A 15,613-nucleotide genomic window follows, 5' to 3' on the forward strand; every position below is an offset into this window, starting at 1 on the left:
AGGGAAAAATTCACCATCTTGTCAATATTTTGAATTTCACTTTCAAATCATGGAAAGCACAACCTTGTGTAAAATATCATAGACTATCATGCTAAAGAGTTCAGACTTTGAAGGAAGTAATAAAAGATTTAAGAATTACGTTATTAAGAAACACATAAAGAATGTTTAAAAATATTGCTTTAAGGTCAGATGTCCAAGTAAAAGATGAAAGCTCGTGCAGCATATTAGCCAATCAAAAAATTCTACGAAAACTAACTGATATTCATAAAATCATTTTGAAATAAGGTGGAAATTATTATCATACTTTCCTTCTCATCAGAACTGAATATTACGGCTTGAAAAACCTGTCATATATCACTACCACTGATGAGTTTTGCAAGTAGTAGTAGTAGTCAAGATTACCATCTGGTCTTGGTGATTCATTTGATGATTCGGATTTCATAACCAGCATGGACAATTTCTCTATGCACAACTAAACCACCATTTTGCTTCAAGGCAAATTTTTTTTCAAAATAAATAGAAAACTGCAAAACATCGCAAAAATAAAAAAAAGCGTAACATCTTCTTGTTTTTCTAGCTATCTAGAAATTACCTTAATTTACAAAACACCTGTGATTCTTAGTAAGCTCATTTTCTCCTTTTTCCCTCTAATTTATCTGGCAATTAGATCTGGAAATTTATAAGTAATTTTTCAGACATTAGTGTTAAAATCATTGCAGAGGATGAGACAAGACAGGATAAGTTAACAAGAATCAGAAAATTCCACTATGAAGCCAAAAGCTGAAATTTAGGGAGTAAACCTTTGCTCCTCAAGTTCATCACAGGTCTTGTTAGGAGGCACGGTTTTACTCTTCTACTTTTAAATCAGATTAGTGGTAAATGTTCTGATTATTGAAACTGAAAGAAGCAAACTTACTGGATGCTGAATGAATATGATTTTTTAGTATTTTTCCGTTTTACACTGAAAAAAATTAGGGGATGACAAGGCTACTCAGACAGATCTTCCTTTGCCAGTAATAAGACCTTAGTCTGAATAAGTATCTCAGGATTCAGCCCATGTTTCAACTTTATGGTTTATTGCCTACAAACTCCAAAGCAAGTGAAAACATGGTCATTCCTGATTCCTTTGGTTTTGGAGCTATAATGGTTGCAGAAACAGCTCCAAGAGAGAAGGAGCACTATAGAAATTTCTTCAGCTAATTAAAGTTAGATATTGACAGACTGAAGTGATCCCCATCCAGATACTGGCAGAAGAAAAGCTAAAACAGAGTCCAGAAAGAAAGTGTAAAGTGTGATTGGCTCAGGAGATATAAACTGTCCCCTCTAGGTCAAAGCCTCAAACTTAGCCCAGAATGGAGGCAATTGAAAAATCTCTGTTATCACTGTTGGTGTTCAGAATGTTGCATGAAATTTAGTGGTAGCTAGTCCAGCTGCACACATCATAAAACCCTTGACATCATTCTCAGTTGTTTACGGTTTAGCATAAATCAGAACCAGATCTGAAACACATCGTACAGATTGAATTGGAGTCACAGTCTTAATACAAGTAATACTTGTTTCCTCTTGCCAAAGTGGTGAAGGTAGAGTAGCAGATCTTTAACATCAAGCCAAATATGGACAAGAAGGAGCTCTACACACAAACACTTCTAGAAATAGAAGTATATTCATTTCCAAATAGAAATATCACTGAGCAATACACATAGATATTGCATCTGTACAGGAAATGAATGTTTTCCACTTTCAGAATTAAATAGGACTATAGAAAGTAAATTTCTCACTTACCACATAGCACTACTTGCAATAACAAAACAAGATTTATCTTCTGAGTCTCCTTGTTTTGCGGGAATGGAGGTAGGGGAAAATCCAGCTCTGTTCATCAACATGTTTAAATAGTCTCTTTGAGAAAAGATTCAGAAGCAAATATGTACCATTGCACTGGGCAGTTGCTCTTGTGGATTTCCAGTTAAACAAACATCTATTGCAAGGTATGTCTCGTAATGAGGTTGTTTTCTCTAGGCTTTTTCTAGGGTCATGGTCATCACCTGGGAATTGTGGTTTTCAGATTTACGAAATTACTAGTCGATATTTGTGCAAATTTACATAGTAGTATAATAAACAATAGTGGTGTATGAATGTGTAGCAGATAAAAGTAGAACACTAATTTCCTGTGACAGTCAATGCTTTCCAGATTTTACTTCAAACTACACTTAACAGAGACAAGCAGAGTAAGCAACGAAACTTATACCATGTTACAAAACTTTTAATATTTGAGGGGAAAAAAAGACATGTAAACTAATGGTGACAAAATAAATACATAAATCCAGCTCTGTTTTAACAATATCTGTATAGGTAATTTCTGATTACTTTGAATAGGTAAGAGCACTTATAGTACTTAGGATATGAAAAGATTCTTTATGCTATTTTTTGATAAACAGTTACTTTTTTATCCCAGGTTTTGATACTAACTCTTACTTGTTCCTGAATAGACACAGTTGCAATTTTTTTAAATTAAGCAAATGCTAGGTGCTTGTGGCTGGCATGATGCCTTAGTGTCCAGTAAAGTTACTTCTTGGATTTTCTTATTTGGATGAAGTTTTAGCAAACGTAAAATACAAAATGAAATTTTCTCCAAGAATCCTACTGAGAAAGGACTCTGATAAACTCTGTTAATTTAGGATTAAAGAGAGAATGAAAATCCAGGAATAAAGGCCCTTTGATAGCAGTGGGGGATGAGAAATGGAAAATGTTCTTGCTGCAGACTAATGAGAGTGTAATTGCTAAAGGAACCAATCTTTCGTTAATTGCAAAGGCAATAAATTCAATCGACTACAGTGCCAAAATATTGCAGTTCACTTGAAGAATTTTATTGAACTAATTGATTTCATTGTTTTAAGTAATGCTGTTATGAGTCATTATTAAGAAACATTATTCTCAATATAATTTTCTGAAACATAAAAACTTTTTATGAGGCAAGTGATTTTCTTTTCAAAAAAAAGATGAGACAATGGTTTTGATTTAAAAGGGCATCTTTACTAGGTTATGTTTCATTAGAAATTGAGAGTACTTGATTTTGTATGTCATCATGGATAATGTGAAGCACTTTGTAAGTAAAAGGTACTTTAGCTATGCCTAGACTAGCTTAAACATTTCTCATGGCATTTTCTCAGAGTCAAAAAGTTGGTTTCATCCAATCTACCTAATTTGGATATAAAGGACCAGGGAAGTCTGCCCCCTGCCTTTGCACACCCTCCCTCCACCCCTCTTTAGCCCTGAGGGATCATTGTACAAGTGCTGTAGGTTACTTGCTACTTCCAGAACTTATTTAAACTGTAATAAGCAGTCCTGGCTTACCTTCCAGTCCTCTGCCTGATTATTGTCATTTGCATCTCTCTCTCCCTTCTGCCAGATGTTCATGCAGTCACATGGTGAGTGGGAACAGGACAACACTCTGGGTTAAATTCTTTTTTTCCCCCTCCCATATGTATTTATGACTAGCTGGAGTTACTGGGGAAGCAAGGAGAGCGAAAACAGTGATTGGGTCAGTGTGAAGTAGGCACTGCCTCTTTTAGCATCAGCATTTGCTTATGTTGACTTAAGGGAGTTGTGGGAGTACAGAGTTAACATTGCTCCTACAGGGCTCAAACCCAGCCAGGGTCTGTGGAGCAAGAAGCAGGAATCCCCATACATCAGCCACTGGTTCCCTTCCTTCCCTAACAGTGTTTGGGCTGAATGAAAAATTCTTTTCTTTGACACCAGTTGTGATGCAATGTCTCTTAAATTCAAAACCAGAGGAAAAACACTGTATGTAACCCTATATAAACTGCAAGTGCAGCATCCTGGCCATGACTGTGTAATCTTTCTGCGTCTGTGACAGAGACAACAAACATTGCCATCACTGCAACATCAAGCAAATTGTTTGGGAGGTTTTTGTTCCACTATGAACCTTTAGTATATTTCTAGCAATATCCCATTAGCTACTGAATCACAGACAGCCTGATAGCGTAAGATTTGTAGGGAAAGGTAATTCATTAGATCCAACTGCAGAATTCAGGAGGGAACAATCACGTTTCCAGATGTCAAGAGGTAAAGCTTGTTATCAAGGAGATAGTGACAGTGACTGAGTTCCCATAAGATGACTTTCCCTGAATGCTATTTGTGTTCAGAAAGTCACTTGACTTCCTACCATCAAGCTGTGGAGTCAGTGTGGCTCAAGGGTCTCCAAAAGGCCAAATGACCAAAATGCCTTGAAAGCCTCTTGGACAATGTTATGCTGAAACTCATTGCAGCTGCAACATGAGAATAGGTTTGTCATTACTGTTGCTGTTATTTTTAGCTATTACAGATATATACATTACATATATATCTTGTGTGGCTTTTCCTCTCAATCAAACACCATTACACTAGCAACCATACAGGCAGGCAGTACATGGCATTTTCTAACTCACATATTTCAGGAAGGAATAGAGCTTAAAACTCAGGAAATCTCATGAATTAGGACTGGAATTCATGAAGGCATCTTCTCCATGGAAGGTCTCTCAAGATTAGGTGTGGTACTGACAGGTGAAAGACAAACTGCTGGGTCAGATACAGGTTACCATCACAAGAGGCTGCTAAACTTGCTGGATCAATGGCTTGATCAGAAAAAGCAAAGCCTTGCAGAATTTTCAGTTTGGTCAGTGCAAAAGTATGTTTTGCACATGGTAGCGGGAGGGATATAAAAACATACCAGTGTAATAAACATGTTTCAGCTAGTATAATAAACAGAACTTGGAGTCTTCAGAGCTGAGCCAGATTTCTCTTTCAAAAGGGTAAAAATGCAAAGCCAGGCATTGTCTCATATGACAAATGATAATAATGAGTAATAACAATAACATGAACCATTGTTATAAGTCATCTGGTGATTTTAAAAATTTTTTTTAGAAACTATAAAGCACTACAGAAAGTCACTCCCATGTGGTAAGGAACACTATCAAGAAAATTACGTGAAACTGATAGAGACAAAGCTTTTCAACAGAAAAAAAAGTAGGAACAGAATGTGTCACATAGAGTATGTCTTCAATAATTTTAACCATTTTTGCATTTTGTCTTTTGTTTTATGTGGCTTTTCTATATTATTCAATCATTAAATAGATGATAATTGGCAGCCAACTTTCCTTGAGGAACTCTGCTAGTTAGCCTTGAAATGTCCAAGTGAAATAGGGATGAACTACATTCCCAGTTTTGCAGGTTAAAGACTGGGGGAGCAAAGATTCACTAAGGACACTGCAACATCTCTGAACTGTCGTGAGTTTGCCTACAAGGCATGTTCTGGGCAGGCATGCGCTGGCACTGCCCATGCTCGAAGTCAGTCCAGCCCACGGAACCCGTAGGAGTGCAACAGAAGAGAATTGAAGCTTTGTTAGGCTGTCACATTTCATATCAGTAGTTGTACGCTTGGTGTATTTTGAATAGATGAGGCAGATTGTACAGTGAAGAAACTTTGACTTTATAGAGCCTGAGTTGCCCAGGTCCTGAGACACTTAGCTCAGGTAGTAACCGTACCAGACAGGACCCTTTCTCCCCAGGGAAAGTGTCAGTGCCTAACACACTGGTGTCTGAGTACTGATTGCTACTCTACTGTCTAAGCTCTCCATAACTGTTGCCTTAGAGGTGTGTTCAATAAGGAGGAAAAGTCTGCAACAGAACCAGGAATTAATTTTTCTGCCCTGGACTAACTGCAGAGCATCTGGGTAGAGCAGGGTTAGGTGTATGGGATCTGCCCCTCACTGCCAGAAGAGTGTAATGGGCTCAGACTCTTCTGAGCCAGAAACGTATTAATTTCACCTTTATTTCATTGATTTTAATAATTGGGAAATTTTTGTAAGATGTCAACACCCGTATGTCTCCCAAAAGCATGCTTTTACTCTTGTGTGAAGATAAACCTTTTGAAGAATGGTACCTCATCATGATTCCTTCTAAAGAGATGACTCTGCTCTTAGGGTCTAAGAAATGTTGTTAAGTGGTGCAAAGTATTATACGTTGCTCAGACAGCACAAATAGCAGTATCGGTCTCCCACAGAGTCTGATAATGAAGGGAAATCTAACTATTTTCTCAGGCTGATTTTAATCGCATCTAGTTTAAATGAACATCTTGTTACTTTTATAAACTGAAAGGTAGCCATGAGGCCCTAAAGATTACTGTTGAAATGAAGTTATTGGCGGCTTTCCTTGCTTGTTTCATAAAAACTTGCACCTCTCTGCCTCCAAGGAGAATCTGTTTCTCTCTTCTCATATTCCCATTAGGTTGCTGTAAACAGCAATCATATCTCTACTTATCTTTGTTTTCTGCAGACTGACCAAGCCTAGCTCCCTCAGTCTCTCCTTGTATGCCTTGCACTCCACCATCATCTTGTTGTACTCCTTTCTGGGGGAACAAAACTCAAAAATGCCCGATGGAGGAGAGTAATCTTTTCCACACCTTTGACCCACTGACTGCATTCCAGATAATGCAATCCAGCTGGTTTCATGAGAACTCTTCAGTGTCTTCACTCTGTGAACCTGGGGTGAGGAGCGGTGATGGCAGACCTTCTATCCCAGAGCATCGTACTGGCACATATGAAGGCATTTGAGAATTGTACACTACTAAACAAATGTAGGCTCATCTGGCTTACTAAAAGTGAACAAAAATGTATGTAAGTGTCCCATGTGTTCCCTATTACATTATGAACGGTGAGCTCTCCTCAGCCTGTGTGACTGGAAGTGTGTTTATCTCACAGTAGATAACTGCAGATATATGCTGTAGTGGACATATGTCTGGTCATGCAATGGGACAGGCATTGTGACCCAGGGAAGGGGGATCCATAAGCAGGCTAGCCCAACCTAATCCTGCTGGAAATCCTGCTATAATCCTGCTGGAAACTTTTCCTTTTCTACAGCTGAAGGACCTCCACAAGAAGTGGCTGCAGAGATGCAAACCACCTAAATTAAATGTTTTGGCAGGTTGGATCTGAGTTGGTCTGTTTCTGATGGATTTCTCAGGAAGCAAGGGGTCATTGCAGCTGCTGCAAAAATTAGCCTCCTGAAATGAGGATGGGGATCAAAATACCAAACTAAGTTTAACTTCTTTTCTTCCTAGACCTGCAGGTTTTCCAGATCTTAAAAAAAACAGAGGTTCTAGAGACATGCCTCATATGCAGCTCTGGATGCTCCCGTTGCCCCTGAGTTTCAGCACCATGCACTGCCCAAGTCAGGGGTGTCAAAGCAGTGGTAAATTTGAGAGCCTGAGTCATATGGGCAGAACATGGCAGCAGCTGTGAGAAACCCCAGGCACTCTGTTAGTCACCTGAAAGGGCAGCTGTCTACCCTTAGCAAAAGGCACAGTGAAAAGAGACTGGATAAATTGCAATTCATAGTTCCATACAATCAGGGGTGTTAAGACTTCTCATATATATCAGTACAGAAATGGACTAGGCTAAAGGGATATAATAGCTCAATATTCTTCAGTGAGCTATTACATTTAAAAACATATAAAATCATGGTATTATATTCCATGTTATCCAGCTGTGGCTATTCACTACCTAGTGAATTCATCATTCCTTTTCCACACAGCTTTGTTTGCTCAGCCTCATTCCACGTAGAGCATGGACAATACGTTCTTTCTAGCACACGTGGGCATTTTCAGAGCAAACAACAGATACAGGCTTGCAGTGAAAATCTCCAGATAGCCCCTGCCTTTGCTCAGACAAAGCTTGAAGCCAGGAATAATTGTCCTGATGGTGCAAGACATTCCCAAATGTGTTCAGAAAATAATGGAGGGAGAAATGGTACCTATAAGGGCCAAAACTCAACTATCATCAGGAAGAAGATTGATGGGCTTAAGCAACAAGCCTTGGGCAAGAGGGGCTGAGGGAAATTCCATCATCTAAGGACCAGACAAGACCCACTGATATTCAGCCATGTGGATTGTCCTATCTCCTGCAGCAAGATATGGAAAGATTTTGTGATGATTTTATCAGTCTATGCAGAAGCCCCTCTGTTTTCTCTCCTCCCTTGTAATCCTTGTTTCAGGAAATGTTAGCCATCCTCCCTCCAGTGTAATCCTGGTTACTGGAAATATTAATCCTCTTACCCCCACATGTAATCCTGAATACAGGAAATGTTAGCCATTTTTCCCCCAGATGTAATCCTTGTTACTGGAAATGATAATCAATCAGGTAGTCCCCTAGTTGGCATAACCCAGCCTCCTCATTAGCATGTTCTGCCCCAAGACCCTTAAATGACATTTTGCATGTTCAATAAGGATTCCAGTTTCTACCTCCAAAATTGGGATTGTTTGGTTTTTGGACCTTTACAGGTACCACTGAAGTATTTTTTTTATGTGAGGGTTTAGAACAACAGAAGGCATGGGGTGTTTTTGTCCGCTCCTGGCATTACTCAGATGTAAAAAAGGCAAAAAAATTTTCATGGTATGTCCTTCTTCAAAATAGTATAAGTAGTACTGTTATACCTTATACCATTCCCAAAGCCTAAACTCATACCATAAGCCTTTAAGCAGCAGACTGAAGTGTATTACACAAACTGGCTGGTGACCATAAGCCCCTTCTGGGTGGTTTGAATAATTTTCAGAAATGTTCTTTTCTCTCTATATTGAGATTATACAGACACCGAGGCACGTTTTCTCCATTCCTAGTCATTGCAGTGAAGTGGCTTTTTTTAGGTGTTACAAACCTCAAGTTTTCCTTTTTACTTAAAAATATTGGGCAGCAATAAATACTTACACTCTGCACTGCAGGAATCATTACAATAGGGAGATATTGTAACATCACAAAGGAAATACCCTGTGCCATCCATAGTCGTACTTAATGTTATAAGCACAGTAGTAAAGCAGTTAATATATTGTAAATTATAGTCATGATTCTGAAACTTGTGTTTATTATAAGGAATTCTATTTCATAAAATTAATCACACGAGTTTTATTTAATACTCTCTTTTAGCTCTTCCTCAGTTCACTGTAGCAAATTGCAAATGCAGCTTTTCATGCTTACCCTGTGAAGCTCATTATTGCCAGGGAGACTGGAATAAACCTGGGGATGAGAAAAAATTCTGGTTTTGGAAAGGAAACACAGGATATTACAACCTTTTTAAGAACATACCAGTTATTCTGCTACACAGAATTTAATACATTTACCAACTGTCATCAGTTTTGTTTTGCAAAACTTGTGAATATTAATATTGTAAAAGAACACTCTGAGCTCTTTTGTGGGTAGTTATGTATTTACAGTGTATGTGTGAAGACGGAAAGGTTTCTAAAGCCAAAACCTTCTCCACTTTCTGCAGCAAATCTCTTCAAGAAATCAATGGACTATTGAATTCCTCACTAAGTCCTTTTTTTGACTTGCTTCTGACACATGGAGTGTGTTTGCCTAATGTCTGGCCGTGTCTCACCTAATTGCATTTCTGTCATCAGTATTTTTGAGAGCGTCTTTAATATCACAGAATCACAGAATCACAGAATATGACAAGTTGGAAGCGACCCACGAGGATCATCAAGTCCAGCTCATGGCCCTGCACAAGACCATCCCCAAGAGTCACACCATGGGCACAAGAATATTGTCCAAAAGCTTCTTGAACTCTGTCAGGGTTGGTGACCACTTATCTGGGCAGCCTGTTTCAGTGCTCAAACCCCCTCTGGGTGAAGAACCTTTTCCTAATATCCACCCTAAACCTCCCCTGACACAACTTCAGGCCATTCCTTCAGGTCTTGTCATTGGTCATCACAGAGAAGAGATCAGTGTCTACCCCTCCTCTTCCCCTCATGAGGAAGCTGTAGACTGCAGTGAGGTATCCTTGTGTTCCTGTCTGTGTCACCAAGCAGTTTCACAGACTCAACAAAACACTGGTTGGAAGAGACCGGTGGAGGGCAGCTGGTCCAGCATCCTCCACAAAGAGGGGCTGACACAAACATCAGGTCATCTCAGACATGACTTTGGCTTACAAAGTCTCAGAAACCTTTAAGGGTAGTGACTCTGTAGCCTCTGCTCCCTTAGCAACCTGTTCCTGAGTTGTACTACCATTCTCCTCATGTCCAATGTGAACCTTCCACACTCTGGTGGCTCCCACCCCATGTCTGTGCTGTCTGGCCCTACTGAGAAGAGTCTGCCTCTGTCATTTTTGTAAATACCTTTCCAGTAGCTATAGCTTGCTCTCTAGTTTCACTTTAGCTTCCCCTTCTCCAGCTTAAACAAACCCTGCTTTCCCAAACTTTTCTCTTTTGAAAAATTCAAGTGATTTTTTCCAGTTGAAATCATGCAGCACCTTACATTTTCAGGATCTGGGTGAGAATTCAGGCAAGTTGTTTGAGATACAAGAGTTGACATTGCCCATCTTGGTCTTAAACTTTAAAAAAATGTGAAATAAAAAATTATTTTTAATGGGTATTTCTGAGGGTAAAACATAGTAAGAATCTGATAATACTGAAATGATCCCCGCAAAAATCTCCCTAACCCTTTTAAAGTGTGGATTTGGACCTGTGTATAGATGTACGTGTAAGGTCAGGTGCTTTGAATGTGGTTCATTTATCATCACCAGGATTCCTTTGACTTCTAGTGTACTGGTGTAGAGCAGGCAACCAAAAAAAATTGCAAAATACATTTTGCTTTGCTCTACAGACTGTCTCAGTGACAGTGACAATGAGTACAGAGAGAAAACTAAACTAAGAGCTCCAAAAAAATCTCCTTCAACTTCAGAAGATAGTATTTGAGCAAGAAGCAAACACAGACAGACATAAGGCTCTTGTATCAGGAGGAAGGTAGTATGAAAGCAGCAATTACCACAAAACAGGCATATTCCCTTTTTTTTTTTTTAGCTTATAGGTAAGAATGGTATTTCCTTTGTATAAAACAGGAAAATGTTAATGGAACATTTAACATTACCTCACATTCCAAAAAACAAGGCCAAAATACAGGAAAAAAGTACGCTTAGCATTTTGGTAAAAGATCATCAGCATTTTCAGTGTGCTTTATGCATAGCAACATACGCAGCTACAGGGACAGCAGCACAGCCCTGACTTGCCTTGCCCAAGCCCAGATCCCAGAGGGTGACCACCAGCTCAAGTGTGAGGGACAGCAGCTGTGACAGAGGCAGGCAGCAGAACATGCTGGACTTCACCTAACAGTGCCCCAGTGATCCCCATGTTTAGGGAACCTGAAGTACCAAGCTCTGGGCCAGCACCTCCAGTTCACACAAGCAGACCAGCCCTTTATTGCTCTTTGCCTCAGACAAGGGCTCTGAGCAATGGCTGGTAGGTTTTCCTCACTAAAGAGCATTATAGCATTCAGGAAACAGGACCTGTTCATGTAGCAAATGTAGAAGGTGGTACCTGGAATGCAAGGATCACTGAGCCCTTTTTAATGGCACTGCCACCACTGACAGCTCTAGGTTTTGCAGAAAGCATCCGCTCTGGAAACACCCTTCCAACTTTAGAAGACTCTGGAAACACACTTATAGCTACAGAAGATTGTTTCTGCCTTCTCTGTGCAGGAAACGTGACCTAAGTCCTCAGGTGCACCGCATCTGGAAATTTCTCCTGTAAATGGTGGCAGGTATTACTGCAACAGGTGTTGTCTCTATAGGATGATAGGTAGCCAAAAGGCACCAGATGAGAAATGTATAATATGATATCTACCAAATATCATAGTTCTAATTGCAATTGACTTGGCTTCCCCAGAGAAAGGGTAAACAGGTTCTGAGCTGAGAAAACATTCTTTGGTGAGCTTCAGGTTGTTCCATAGGCACTGAGGGTGGGTATTGTAGCTTATAGCATGATCCCTCAAATTAACACAGAAGAGCTTTCTTTAGTAGCTTTAGGGGCAAAGGTGGCCAAGAGCACACTTGGCCGTTCTTTGAATGGAAGAGGAGCTACTCTGACTGCAGTGTGTCTGTGGCAGAGATATGTCACACAAAAAGCTAGTTCCAGCTACAAAGAGGCGTGGATGTGATGGATATCACAAGGCTGTGTTTTCTTTTGTTCACTGTTTTCAACATTCTAATCAAGAATTTAATTCTGTTCTTTTTAGAAAACAAAGAAATTTTTATTTTTTTTTCTGTGAACTCTGACATGATTTCAAGCAATCCTAGCATATACAAAGTTTTCTTTACAAATAGTGAAATCAAACACAGGCAAGCTGAAGACAAGACAAAAAGGACTCTGCAGTCCTAAGGTTACCATGTGTGAAGATTGGACACTGACATTTGCTCTGCTGAAAGAAGCCTTTCTTGATGAAAATTAAGAGGTGCTTTTCTAGTTAGAGATAGACAGAAAGAACTGTCAGTGTCAAGAAACTCCATGTTAATACAGCTGGCTCCTCTGCAGTAAAAATTGCCTACAACCACGTGGATGGTTCCTGCCAGCCCCATCTGCCTGTACACCTTATGGTGCCTGGCATCTTTGGGGCAACAAGTGCTGGTAAAAGGGAACTGCCGAGCACCATTGACCCTGATGACTCCATCTCCCCATGCAGTGAGGAAAGACCCACCTAAGTATCCTGATGTGGCTGCAGAGATAATTGTGCCACACTACTGAGGTTTGATGGGTATCAGACATAAACATTGATATCTGTGGTATTTGAAAAGGAAATTAACTATAATCTTGATTATTATTTATTTAATCAGGTTAAAAAAATGCATGAGAAGTAATTTTCACAGCTGTTGCTGATTTGTTAGTACATCTGTCCCCAACTCTCCCTGCTGTTTTCTTTATGGTTTGCAATCTTATTTTCCTTTGTTTAAAGAAATGTTTTTTTGTCCCCTGTTGTTACATGAAACATCCACATGAGCAACAGTGCAATGAGGCTGTCCATACCCACAGCCCTCTCAAGTGAGCAAAGTAAACAGGCTCAAGCAGAGTGGGGCTGCCTCCCCCAGCCCCTGCCGTAGCTCTGCTCCCTCACCCTAGCAATGGCATAGGACAATTTGGGGCTAAACTTCTGCTGAGAACTACTTTAATACCTTAAGGACACCTATTCTTTGTCATATGCCTTAGAAGGAAAGCCTGTTTCCCTGATTAAACCACTGGAAAACACAGGGAACTTTCAGATTCAAAGTGCCTTCAACCAATCTAAGCCCAAAAATTTATTCATTTTTCCAGCTATATGCTAGGTTTAAAGCAAGATAGGGCCTCTAGCTCCAAACCTTACACCTCTTAATCTTTGGACTGTACTACTTTTGGCATCATATGGCATGATAGGCCTTAAAATGTCATCTTTTCATGGGAATGCAGAATTGAGGGAGTCAGAGCTTATTTTTGTTAAACAATTTGTCTGGGTCTATCTTGGAACTCAGATTTTTTTGGAAGGGGGGAACTCTGAAACTGGCACACCACAGCCAGTGCTGGCAGCAAGCAAGCAAAAGCCCTAGTCACAGTGGATCAGGGTTGGGTTCACACAGGTTGTCACTCAGCCTGAGCTAAAGCAGTCTGAGTGCTCCACAGGAAACTCTAAGAATTAAAAATCACATCCCCTCACTTGCCCTCTAGCCTTCACAGTCAGGCCAGTCTGAGGGCTTTAATCACAAAGACTACATGAGAGGGAGGGCTGGAGGGTTCGTTGTGGTTTTTAATGATGGTCATTAAGCAATTGGATAAAAGATGGTAAATTCTACAGTATTACAGGCATGTCACAGGTAATGAAATACTTCTCCACAGGTCTATATTACCATTAAATGAATAACATTTGTTACTCGACATATACCTCTATAATTCCAATTACAGTAAATATTTCAACTGGCAAACTAAGGCACAGGTCAGCTAGCCCATTTGAAAGCACACACTTCTGATCAAGCCCAGACAGACGGTGCAAGATATATCTCTGTAGTCAAAGAGATAGAGCTGTGTGGAGCCCATAGGTATTTTTCCCAGATCTTATTTTCCAAACTTATTGCTATTGTGCTATTGCGCTATTGCAAGTTTAATGCATGTGCATTATTCAAAAATCAAGACTGTGAAATGAAAGTGTGATCAAGTCTGGGTGAAGCACTCTGTGGACAAGTGTTTTGTAATAGTGCTAAGCTCAGAGAGCAAATAGCTCCGGTAACCGAGATGTTTGCCCTCAGTGTGCTCCAATAAACTGATTTACCTTTCTTCTTTTTTTTTCCCCTCTTTTTTAAAAAGAGCTGACGCAAGTTTGTCAAAGGGAGTTGTTGGGGTGTAGCAGCTGTTGATTGGTTCATCTCATACACTCCCATTTTTCTTTAAATCACTGTTCAACTGCTCTAGGTTGTACATGAGCAAACTTTTCCTTACAGGTGCTATTCCTAAAAGATATAACCTGCCTAGCAAGTGAGGAAGAGAACCTGCTTGACTCAGAGGTAAATTTTCTTTCTTTACAATGTTTGATCAATGTACTTCAGAGATTGGCCACGTCTTCCAAAACTGGGAATTAGAAATTTAATTAACCTGTACATATAAGTGCAATGTGAAGGATGGGCTCCTTAAGATTTACTGACATGGTAATTTACACTGGCAGATATCTTTGGTATTTCTCCAGGAATGAAATTTAGCCTTCTCTTTCATACAGAAAATCAAAACCTAAGAAACCAAAGAAGCAACAAAAGTGTTCAAAATTGCCTTGTCAATTAAGAAATGAATGATTGCTTTCCTTTGCAGCCCTTGGCTAACTCCTGAGAATTTTTTTCAAGGCTTTTGATTTACTCAACTAACATTTCTTTAAACAAAAGAATTTGTGAAAGCTTTACATTTTAATTGCGTGTTTCACAGTGACAACACTTATCTCATTTTGAAATAGCCACATAGACAATAATATCATAAAGTCACTGTCACGAAGACAAAGAATCTGGCAAAATCTGCTAAATCGGATACCATGGAGGAGATTACAAATACTGATACTGCAAAACTCATGAAAGTGTTAGTCATATCTGTGATCCAGCATTATTTGCCCATTCTCTTAATGTCCTAACTGCAGACTGGACAGGAATCAATAACATTCTGAAACCAGATGGCAAAAATTTCATCATTTTCTGAATCATTGCTGAAAACCATTACTTAATAAATGATGCAGAGCAGTACCTTATACTTGAATAGGAAAATCAGTCTTACAGAGATAAATAATTTCCCTCTGATAATAGGTGAATGTCTTTTGCAATAAGTATTTCCATTTTAATATTAAACTTTAAGAAAAATTTTTTTGTTCAGCAAAATGCCCCTGGAGGCAGCAAAACCATCACCATATTGAAGCCGAGTCTGAGGAACATTGTAAATCTAAGAGATTTTTCTTATATGTTTAGGCACCAACTTCAGAACTCAGAAGAAGAAAGCATGAAATCCCAGGGAAGCTAAAACATATGAACTTTGGTGTTTCTCCTCCACTATTACAGGCTGAGCTTCTGGCAAGGCCAGTTTGTAGACTCCTTGAGCTCTACCAACCTCTCTCTAAAAAGTTATGACTTCAAGAAAGCAGGTTCTCAACAGATTTAATTTTGCCACCTGAGGAATTTGCACTTTCACCAGAATTTTGGAAATTCACATATTAAAAAATAAAAATAGAAAAAATAGAAAATCACTGCTTTATGCAGTAATTCCAGAGCCTCTTGAGATGACATCCATAAATCAGATGACTGATGC

The sequence above is a fragment of the Manacus vitellinus genome, unplaced genomic scaffold (genome assembly GCF_001715985.3).
Source record: "Manacus vitellinus isolate BGI_N305 unplaced genomic scaffold, ASM171598v3 scaffold_5_pilon, whole genome shotgun sequence".
NCBI lineage: Eukaryota > Metazoa > Chordata > Aves > Passeriformes > Pipridae > Manacus > Manacus vitellinus.